Source organism: Penaeus chinensis, chromosome 17 (assembly GCF_019202785.1).
Source record: "Penaeus chinensis breed Huanghai No. 1 chromosome 17, ASM1920278v2, whole genome shotgun sequence".
Classification (NCBI taxonomy): Eukaryota; Metazoa; Arthropoda; class Malacostraca; order Decapoda; family Penaeidae; genus Penaeus; species Penaeus chinensis.
Window position 1 is genome coordinate 15,868,527 of NC_061835.1, and position 12,500 is coordinate 15,881,026.

Genomic DNA, 12,500 nt, shown 5'->3' on the forward strand with positions numbered 1-12,500 from the left:
GCCCTTCTAAGCGTTCTTAGGTTAGATGATGTTACGTTACGCAAGGTTTCTGTCGGTCATGTGTTGGTCAAATAACTTCAATATTGCGGTAAAAAGAAAAGAAAAAAATCAGAGGCATGGGTGACTCCAACAATAACGCTGGGGGGGGGGGGGAGGGGTAATAATTGGCTACAGCAACAGGAAAGTTAATAATAATACCAATAACAATAATTAATTAATAAAGTAAAAATAATGTTAATGACCCAACGAGAAAGTGAAGCATAATCTTTGTCACACAATAAATACAATATATAAGTGATCTGCTGTAGATAAACAAGTTTCTCTGTGTGAATTTTCTGTGGACAAAGGAGGATAAAAATATATATACAAATACCGGTTTGTTTACAATCGATCAGCTGATAATGTCCGACCTGTTCTATGAAGCCTGAGTAAGGAAAAATTGCAACTTCGCCTCCCCCGAAATAATAATAATAAAAAAGAAACACTCCAAGTGTGTCTCACGAGTTGGAAATAATATTTACGTTACATGTTTAAGGTGAATGTCTTTCATCTGGTAAAATATCCAAAACGCCCTGAGTGTGTACAAGGTGCAAGGTATGGCCTCAGAGGTTGTTTTAACTCTACAATCAGTCGCATTATGGATTCCTGTGAGGGAAAAAGTTGCTGCAATATCTTTCGCATTTTGTAGAATGCACTCGGTGAAATTCAAGAGAAAGGTAAGGAGACACTTATGGTATATAAATTAGATATTATTGGAAGTGATACCCCACACCTAAAGAAATAAAATCTGAGCTTACCAGGTAGTAGAACACATCATTTTATGAAAGTTTTCTTCTATAGCAATTTATTTGATAACGATAAAAAAGAAGGTGTAAAGTCCAGGACACGCAGCAACCTTATGCCTCGAGCGTCGCGACAAAAATTCGTTACGGATTCGTAGTGGATGACGTAAGCGAGGGAAACCAAATGAGCCAATTAGAGTGGCGCTGGAACGCGACGTCCCCTTAGGCAGTGGCGTCCAGTACAATAGAACCAATCAAATATGAAAAAGATTATCACGTGACAATAGAAGCTGGGCCTAGGAGAAGGCAGTTGAAATTTAAATCAGTTCCATCATGGTTAAGCATTTGTTGGGTATGTTAATGATAACTTCGACCTTATCGCGAAACTATATCCTCCGCTGTCAGATAAGGAACGTCGGATAGCAATCACGATTCCCGCCAACAACGACCAGCACGACCCCGACGATCCCAGGGACCCGAAGCCTGGCCCTCTGGAGTTAATGCTTAGGGTAAGGTGTGGGGTGAAACTGTGACTGGGTCTGGGCTCCTGAAGAGTTTGTGGACCAGGCGGGGGGTGGAGGGCAGCAACCCCTCAAAAAGGGGATTTAAGGAGCGAAACCCCATATACCACCCGAAACCGCGTCAGCATAAGTTGCTTGCCCGGGCTCTACCCTGCTGGAACATTCCAGGTGAAGATTTTGTGGACTTGGCGGGGAGTGGAAGTGAGGTAGCAGCCCCCCCCCCCCCCCCCAAAAAAAAAGGGGGGGGGAGGGGGAGATCGGTGCAGTGCGTCTCCTCCAAATTTACCGTAAAGAATTGTACATATAGATGTATGGTCAGAAACACTAGCATACCGCTTGCATTTTTTCCCATTCGTTAGTTCGTTCCTTACCGTCAGAATAGATATTGAGTAAATATTGAGAGAAAAGAAAATTACTGTACTGCATTGTGAAACAGCATTAAATAATAACCGGGAATGTAGACAGTTATGCGAGAGTACTGATCTAAAAATCGCACTAATTGAATTAATTATAACGATATTGCTAGCAGTCCCTAAAATTAGACACTTGTCAGCTGGAAGATTTCCGTTTAATGGCAAACAACAAGATTCATAGAGTTGCTTTAAGAATAAGTTGGAATTCGGAATTCGGTTAATCTGACATGAGATGAAATAAAATAAAGCGATATGGATGCATCCGGAACGTTATTTATACAGACGAGGTTAAGTTAATAATCTAACATGAGATTGAATAAAAGAAAGTGATATGGATGCACACGAAAGAGCCTGGAAATACACCGTTATGTATTTATGCCGCTTCCTTGTACCATACCCTCGTGTAAATACTGATGTATTTTTGCGTAAAATACTTGCATTGCAGTACTGCTAGACACTATCATGTGGTTTGAAGCGGTCTTTGATCTTAATTCACATATTCATATTGGTTATTTTTACTCTTCATTTCACATCATCGCTGTTTAAGAATGTTTAATAATTAATTCCGTAGCAATTCACAGACGTACCGCAACTGCAGTTCCCACAAGGATATTCTCTTGTGTACTACAGTTTTGAAACGAGTCAGCCTTTCCAATTATTGTTTGCTCTCAATGAAGAGGAGGCCCTTGTTAAAGAAGGGTACTGATGCTACGACTATACAGATAGAGACAAATTAAATTTTAAAATTGCAGATCTAGATGTTATGTTTTGAGGATGCTCGGATAAATTCTCAGTAATATCAATAAAGGTAATAATTAAGGGCAGTACTCGTATTATTAGAATTATATTTATTAACATCTGAAGATTGTCCTATATTCAGATAGGATTAAACCTCCAGCATAAGTCTGATGAAGCTACTCAGGAGCAAATATTACTGCAGAATTCTGTATCTATCGACGGTGTTATACCATGCCCGACTGTGTGCATTTCCTTAGTAGGTGCGTAGTAGTAGGGGTTACCATTGATTTGTGTCTTTATACATAAGCCAATGGTGCTAGGTATTTGCAATGTCCACTGTACTTTTGTCATTTTTGTTTACATATATAAGACTTCATAAGCAATTAGGAGTCTACTACTTGGCCTGCCTGACCTCTCCTGTTTATCCTATTCATTGAATGGGGTAAACAGAATGTTTTATTTCTAATAATATCATCGCTGTTATAAGTTCTATTATCATTATTTTCATTGTTGTTGTTATTATCATTCTTGTTGTACCGTCATTAAAATGTAATAGTAATAGCTTAAACAAATATTCATGAAAATTTAAGGGGCAGGGTAAACAGATGTGATCAGGTAGGCTCAAAACTTGACTTAGTGTCGACTAAGCACTAGTGGATCCATCCTATTGAAGCAAAAATTAATATTACATCTGACAGGTCATGTATTCCTCGCATCACTGAAACGACGTCTCTTGCAGCATTTTTTTTTTTCACTGTAGGCGCCGTTACTGCCTTAAGAGAGTTCAATATAACAATATAACGGGCAGGTGTGATAATACTTATCATTTTACTTATCAGTGTGTTGTAAAAGGCCTATCGAATGATTTTTTTAAAGAGATATTATTCTTACATATGCTTAGGTGTGATTTCAGTAGAGATGAAGTAGTTTTTTTAATCTGTTCATGTTATATTAGACATTTAAAGATCAAAGTATGAGTTACTGGTGTTGGAGAGGCATACATATTCAAAAGAAGAAACCTTTAATTAAATGGAAACTGGTGTGCATATTAAATACGTTATTCCAAAGTCAAAGTGATTTCAGATTTGTATTCATTGTTAAAGGTTAAATTAAAATGAGAGAAGCGACTTGTAATGATATCTCACGCATTGTAACTTTCTTTAAAGTGTATGAATATATATTTCAGAATAAAAACATACGTATTATTTATATTATAATAGATCATATATATAGGCCTATATATATGAGTGTATATATATCTATCTATACATACATATAGAAAAGGTATGAATGAGAATGAATATCTTTACAATACAAGAGAGGTATTTAGGTTTCGATAATAGATTCATCAGATGAAGAAATAATCGAAACCTGTCAAATACATCTCCTATATTATGAATATAGTCATTCTCATTCATACTTTTTCTATATTTGGGAACATGAATACGGTTCATATATATATATATATATATATATATATATATATAAATATGTGTGTGTGTGTGTATATACATTTATATATGTGTGTGTGTGCGTGTATGTATATATGTGTATATATTTATGTATGTATGTTCACATATGCACACATATGAATATTTGCATTGCATATCTATATATACTATATATATATATATATATATATATATAGAGAGAGAGAGAGAGAGAGAGAATATATATTTATATATATTGCGTATATATTTCTATATACACATGTGTATATACATATACATATGGAAATATATATACACATACATACACACACACGATATATATGATATACATGTATATGTATAAATAAAGTATATATATATTATATGAATGATACATTTACACAATCTGTGCATAAATTCATATATACATATGGACACACAAATATATATTATATATATACACATAATCATACATGTATATATGCACATATAACTATATCTCTGTAGCTATCTATAAGCATTTTATGTAGATGTACGCGCGCGCGCATGTGTATAGAGATATTTATGTAGATAGATATCTCACACAGCCTTAAAGTTAAGTCGGCAGATATGTATTATATCACATACAAAGACACATATATGTGTTTATATGTATGTATATATGTATATACAAACACTGTACGCATCAGTGTGTACATACACACATGTATATGTGTATGTTTGTGTGTGTATGTAGCAGATAGAGATATATAGATATAGATGGATATTTATATGTGCACATATTTATGTTTCCAGTAACTGGCTTTACTCCTTGAACGGATGCTTTGCTTTCTCTTTTGGCACTTCTACTACATAAGTAAGCATCCGCCCTTGAATGACATATCAACAAACAGAGACCAAGAGGGAGATACGGAAGACAGATCAAGCCACACAGGGGCCAGCTCCACCACCTCGTCCTAGACCCTGGAGACACAGGAGTCTCTTGAAGGTCTCACATCTCTCTCCTTTCAATAATAAAGTCACCAAGCTTTCATTCACCTGCCCTAAGGCTACTCCCACTCATTGATATCTGGTGTTCAAGAAACTTGTTGACATCTGATGGCAGCGGTAAGCGAGAACGCCACAACGCCAACGCTAATTCGCCTACTACCCTGTGAAGCCACGCTCCTCGTCGACGCCTGTTGCCAATCCACGCTATCTGCCGAAAAGGTACTCCTGTCGAAGTGCTTCCGCCTTAAACGCCCAGCCATTGCCACCAAGTCCTCTTCTGATCTACCCACATCATGTCTACCCTACTAGTACATGCTGACCACTAACGCCTGTGCTACCCTTCGCTAGTCTGGCCCACATGTCACACCAACTCTTCGTGAATCCTCATCAGCATCACCAATACTTCTTCGCTACTATTAAAAGTAATTGAAACTATTAGTGCCAGATTATTAATCACCCTCCCTATACCCACCCACACCGTACATACAACATAACTTTTCGCTGTCAACTATTTTTTTTTTTTTTTTTTTCAATAAACAGTCACACATTGAGATCATACCTAAGTGACACACCCTAATCATTTTTTAATCTATATATTGTGTTATTACTGTTTTTTATTTGTCATATTGCACAGTTTATTTGTTCGTGCCAATTTATTCAATTGTTTTATTTACTTGTTACTGTGTATATGATTCACGTTTATTGTTGGCAAGTTCCTAAAATTATCTATTCCTGTTTATATGGTATGCATATTAGTAATTACTTCATTACTACTTGTGTATTCATTTGTGTTCTGTGAATACATTTATTGGTTTTATTTTTTGTTATATCACTATTTTTTCACTAAGTTCCATCTCTTTGACTTGTTCCATCTCTTTGTCCTTAGTAATGCTGGAATTTATGCTTCTTTAGTTTAAGGTTTGGAGAATTTGCAAAATTTAACCAGCTAATGGTGGTATCCCCAGTTGCAAATAATGGCAATGCCTTGCAGACACCATGCTTTATACAGGTTTACATACTTATTTTGACAGCAAACTATTTGTAAGCCCGACTTACGAAACGAAAGAATCCAGCGCCCGCCGCACCGAGAAAGATTGACGCGCCCGACACGCATACGGTTAGAATTAAGTTAAGGCCCAGCTGCCTCTTTGCTCGAAGCATATATACTTCCATATTTAGCCCAAAGATATGGAATTCTTGTCCAATTAATTTTCTCTCTACAAAGATGGTACTCTACTGAACTCGCTAATCCTGACAAATCCAATGTAATTAATACCTCCTCACTTGCCATGTTACACTTACCTTGCTCTCATTTTTCTGGCATCTTAGTAAGGTAATTGACAGACATATATGTTTTCTTAGAATTTTACTGGCCTGGTACACATACATTTCAGCCTGTAGAGACAAGACCCTCCTTGCTACTGAATGTTGCACCTTAATGTTAAACCTCCGCCACACCTGCTATTCTAGCATGCGATGACTCTAGTGTACCATCGGATCACCCAAGAACCATCTGTATGATGCACATGTATCTGTTCGAACTGAACACTACTGTTAAACATTTTTTTTCTCTCTCTCTCTTTATCTTGAGTCCAACTTTCTCTTTTCAGATCGATTATTAATTAGTACAGCTCATTAGCTGACTCGCTGAAGAGAACAATGTCGTCTATAAAGCTTTGATTGTTTAGATGTTCGTCCCCTATTTTGATATCCTTTACGTTCCATACTAGTTTTTTTTAATATTTCCTCAAGGACATCTGTAAACATTGTTGGTGAGATGGTGTCACCGTGCTGACATCTTTTTAAATTGGTATTTTATAGCGATAAATTTACATTTTATACTAAAGAAATATGTTATCTTTTTTAAGAGGTAAGTACCATTCTCCGACAATTATCTGTTGTCTGTTCATTCACGTAAGTACCCTGATCCTGGCCAGACAAGAACCACATCTCGACAGTAGCTATTCTCTTATAATTATATTATATTCAAGAAGTTGATTCACTTAAGTACCCATTTCCTATGCCAGATAAGTACTGCTCTTCGACAAGCACATGTCTATTGTACTTAGATTATAGTGTCTAGATCAGTTTATAGTAGTATGAACATGGTAATATTTGTTATACCTTACGCAATACCATGCCTATATAAGCAAAATGCTTCATGTTATAAGTTAATTCACATAAAGACCCCTTTCCTGTGCCAGATAAGTACTACTCTTCGACAGACACGTGTCTCTTGTAGATTGCAATGTCGCTAATGACCTTACCTGTTGACGCGGTAGATAATCGATGTAGATTACATTGTTGTGTCATAAAAGTACCCTCTTTCTGTACCAGGTTCGCATCACTAAAGCAATTATCATTTGGATTACCTTGAGTTTATTATGGCAAATAAGAACAGATTCCCGTTCCAGGTCAAGATCAGCCTATATCGGAATACTAATATTTGTTATACCTAATTATGCTCTACCATTCTTCACATGCAAGCAAAATCCTTTTTCTTATCCTGTCACAGGGAAGTACCATATTCCTGGGCCATATTCCTGTGGTATATGATACAGTGATACATATATTTTGTTTTTGCTGAAAGGGAATACCATTTCCTTTGCAAGATACCATTCTCCGGTTATTATCATTTGCCTGTTAATTCACACGAGTCCCCCGTTCCTGTGCCAGATAAGTACTACTCTTTGACAGGTCTCTTGTACTTAGATTACAGTGGTGGGTACGTTACATGATGTAAGTACCCAGTTCCCGTGTCAGGTGTGAATTCCTTAAAAGAAATACCAGTTTGATTACCATGAGTACGTTATGGCAAATGAGTACTCATTTCCACTGAAAGCCCAATATCAGTCTATGGTGAAATATATATGTTAATAATACAAGGTTGCTTTTACATTTTAAGTATCATTATCTGTTGCCTGTTAATTCACACAAATACCCCGTTCCTGTGCCAGATAAGTACTATTCGGCAGACACGTCTCTTGTGGATTACAAAAGCAGGTCATGCAAGTACCCTGTGCCAGGTTTGTATCGGTTGGATTACCTTCAGTCTGTTATAGTAAATGAGTACTGATTTCCGTTGCCAGGTCAAGATCACTCTATAGCGGTATGAGAATACTAATAATTGCTATACCTTATTATGCTGTATCATTCTTCATGTGCAAGCAAAATACTTTAACCGCCACAGTTAATTGTAAGTATTGTTTACATTAAAAATAATGTAATGTTGGATTTACATTTATTCTGAAAATGAATACAATTTCTTTTGTTGGTTAATCTTACTTATTAATTCACGAAAGTACCCCCTTTCCTGTGCCAGATAAGTACCACTCCCTGACAATTTCTTGTCTTTTGTAATTTGATTACATACAGAATGTAAATTCACAGAAGCACCCAGTTCCTGTGCCAGGTAAGTACTACTCGTTGACGGGCACATGTCTCTTGTAGTTTGTACCCTGTTCTTGTGCCAGGTGTGCATTTCTTTAGCATTTGCCAGTTTGGAGTACTGGCTTTTCCTGGATGGTCAATAGTGAAAGTGATATAATGATTGTTATACCTTAATATACGGAATCATTTCATATGCAAACTGAACCTGGAAAATATTACATATTGTGGTATGTGAATAGTATAATGTTGCTTTTACAATTTCATTAAAAATGAATAGCATTTCCTTTGTACAGTAACATTTTACAGTTATCTGTTGCGTGTTAATTCGAACAAGTATACCACTTCTGTGCCAGATAAGTACCACTCATTAACAATTACTTGTTTCTTGTTAATGCCACACCCCTGGCCCAGATGGATATTACAAATTGTGATATATAAATAATTATGATACTTTTGCATGTATTACTAACAGTAAATACCATTTCCTTTACGAAGTAAGTACCATTATCTGTTGCCTGTTAATTCACACAAGTACCCTGCTCCTGTGCCAGACGAGTACTACTCTATAGGCACATACCTCTTATAGATTATAATGGTAGGTCATATAAGTAACCTGTTCTCATGCCAGGTTTGTATCATTTAAGCAATCGTCAATTAAGATAAACCTATAGTGGTCTGGGAATACTAATATTTGATATAACTTATTACGCTCTACCATTCTTCATATGTAAGCAAAATGTTTTATCCTTTCACAGGTAATTGCCATACTCCTGGACCAGATGTTTATTGCATATTGTGATATGTATATGATATAGTGATACATTTACATATATTACTAAATATCCTTTAAGTACCATTTCTCCGGAAAATATTTGTTGGCTGTTAATTCACATAGGTACCCCGCTCCTGTGTCAGATAAGTACTTCTTGATAAATTCATCTTATAGTTTGATTATATTCAATACGTCAACCCATATGAGTACTTTGTTCCTGTGCCAGATAAGTACTGCTCTTCTAGTGTAGTTATTACAGTGGTCGATACATTATATGTTGTAATTACAAAGTTCCCGTGCTATGTATGTATTTCTTAGACAATGGTCAGTCTGGTTTCTTTATTACATTATGGCAAAGGAGTACTAATTCCTGGTGTCAGGTCGATATCAGTCTAAAGCGGTATGAAAATACTATTTTCATATGTACGCTGAATATTTTATGTTATCCCATTACAGTAAATGCCATAGTCATGGATCAGTGAATTATTATATATTGCGACATATAAATAATACAATATTGCGTTTACATTTATTATGAAAATTTAAATAATTTCTTGTGTTAGCTAAGCTTGCATATTAATTCAAACAATTACTCCCTTTCCTGTGCCAGATAAGTAACACTCCTTGACAATTACTTGTCTTTTAGAATTAGATTACATCAGTACGTTAAGTCACACAAGCTTCCAGTTCCTGTGCCAGATAAGTACTACTCTTCGATGGGTACATGTCTCTTGTGGTTAGATTACAGTTGTAGGTCATTTAAGTACCCTGTTACTGTGCTAGATGTGTATTTAGCATTTTTCAGTTGGAGTTCCCTGATATGTTATAGCAAATGGGTGCTAGTTTCTACTGCATGGTCAATATCAGTCTACTGTGAAATTGATATGAAGATTGATATACCTTAATATGGAAACACTCTTCATACGCAATAATACCAGATAAGTATTACATATCGTAGTATGTAAATAGTACATCACTTTTACATTTTCACAAAAAAGGATAACGTTTACTTTGCAAGGTTAATACCATTTTGCAATTATCTGTTGCTTGTTAATTCAAGCAAGTAACTCATTTCTGTGCCAAATAAGTACCACCCCTCAGCAGTTACTATTTTCTTGTTAATGCCACATCCCTGGAGCAGATGGATATTACATATTGTGATACATATAATCGTAAAACTTCTGCATGTGTTACTAAAAATGAATACCATTTCCTTTACGAAGTATCATTATCTGTTGTGGGTTAATTCACATAAATACCCTGGTCCTGTACCAGGTTTGTATCACTTAAGCAATTGTCAGTTGGATTACCTTCAGTCTGATTAAATTATTACTGATTAGCGTTGTCAGATCAAGATCAGGGTATAATGGTATGGGAATACTAATATTTGTTATATCTTATTATGCTCTATCATTCTTCCTATTTAAGCAAAATATTTTATCTTATAGGTAATTGCCATATTCCTGGAAAAAATATTTATTGTATATTTCTGATATATAAATGATTCAGTGATACATTTACATATATTACTAAAAATCTTTACAATATATGGACCATTCTCCGGAAAATATTTGTTGGCAGTTAATTCAAATAAGTACACCCGTTCCTGTGCCAGATAAGTACCTCTCCTTGATAATTTTCTAATTAGATTATATCAAATAAGGTAATTCCTGTGCCAGATAAGTACTACTCTTCGACAGGTATATGTCTCTTGTAGTTAGATTACATTGTTGGGTATGTTATATGATGTATGTAGACTGTACCCGCGCCAGGTTTGTTCCTTAAGCAACTTTCTGTTAATTCACATAAGTACCCTGTTGTTGTGCCAGATTAGTAATACTCTTAGGCACATAACTTGTAGGTTATAATGGTAGGTCATGCCCTGTTCCTGTGTCAGGTTTGTAGCAGTTAAGTAGCAATCAGGTGAATAAATTTGCGCATTACTAGTATTTGTTATACTTTATTTTGTTGTAGTATTCTTCATATGTAAGGATTTTTTTTTTTTTTTTCCCCGTCACATGTAATTGCCATATTCCTGGACTAGAAATATGTAATATAATGTTCCTGTGCCAGGTGTGTATCCCTTAAGCCAGTTTGATAACCTTGAGTATGTCAATATCATTCAATGATGGTATGGAAATGTTATAGCTTAATATACAGTAGCACTTCATATGCAAACTAAATTCATTACGTGAAGCCCTTTTTTTTTATTTATTTTTAGATATTTCAAGATTTTAAACGGCTGGTTGGGGTATGAATTAGCTGCAATACATTAATAGCTTTAATAGTCTCTAAAATATAAATACTAGCTAAGTATTACTATTACGGCCATCCTAGAAAGTTCATAGAGCATTTTTAGTTTAACCTTTATTTTAATTCTAAACGTGCAGTCTGAAACACCTCTTTGCTCTTAATTACGAAGGCGGCAAGAGGAGATTGAATTAAATCATAACTTTCATGTGTTTCTCGTAAAGAAATACGCATTTTCTATCTCATCACAGGTAATTGTCATCCTGGACATATATTCTACATTCTACCTACCCCCTACACTCCACACTCGCAAGCTAAATGTTTTATGTAACTATCCCATCATAGATAGTTGGTATATACATTGACCAGATGAATATTATCTTGTCATATATGAATAACACAATATTTCCTTTACATCTACATGCATATAAATACCATTTCCTTTCACAGTTAAGTACCACTATTCGACGAGTATCCTTTGCGTATATTTAGCTTATAGTTCCTATAACAGATAAGTTTGAAATTAAATGACTATGTCACCCATATTACTATTTGAAATTATATATGTAAACTTATATTGATATACATATATACATATATATCTGATATCACTTTCATTTATAAATAGCTACGCTTCTGTATGAAAAAAACAAATATTTCGAAAGATAGATTTAATTTTATGTGGCTAGTTGGAATGAAGGTTCCACCCTTCTACACTGGGACACATTTCTATTTGGTCATCAAAACATTAGACATGCTAATTCCCTATGCCAAATGAGTGCTATTAATAAGAAAACTATGTGCCATAATATAAAAGATGTCACAGAAACAAAAAAACTGCAGTGACTACATTTTCTTATGTATGCATCTCGTTCCTGTGCTAGATGGGTATAATTACGAGCTGAATTAACGAGTACATTAAGGCAGTTCGATATGCGTAACAATCTATTTTGATACGTAAATGTTAAAATTTGTAGTACTTACCTTAATATGCGCTGTAAATTAATATAGTAAATCATGTTACTTTTATGTGATATGCAAATTTAAAATGTGTTACCATGATGTAGTGAGTAATTATATTTCTGTTACAGGGTAGTATCAATTTCGTGTCAGAAAGTACAACCCTACGGTCTTATTTAACTGCTGCTATTCTCGGAAGAACAAATAGCTCCTTTTATTTATAATGGCTTGATAGGTTTACTGTTATACACGTA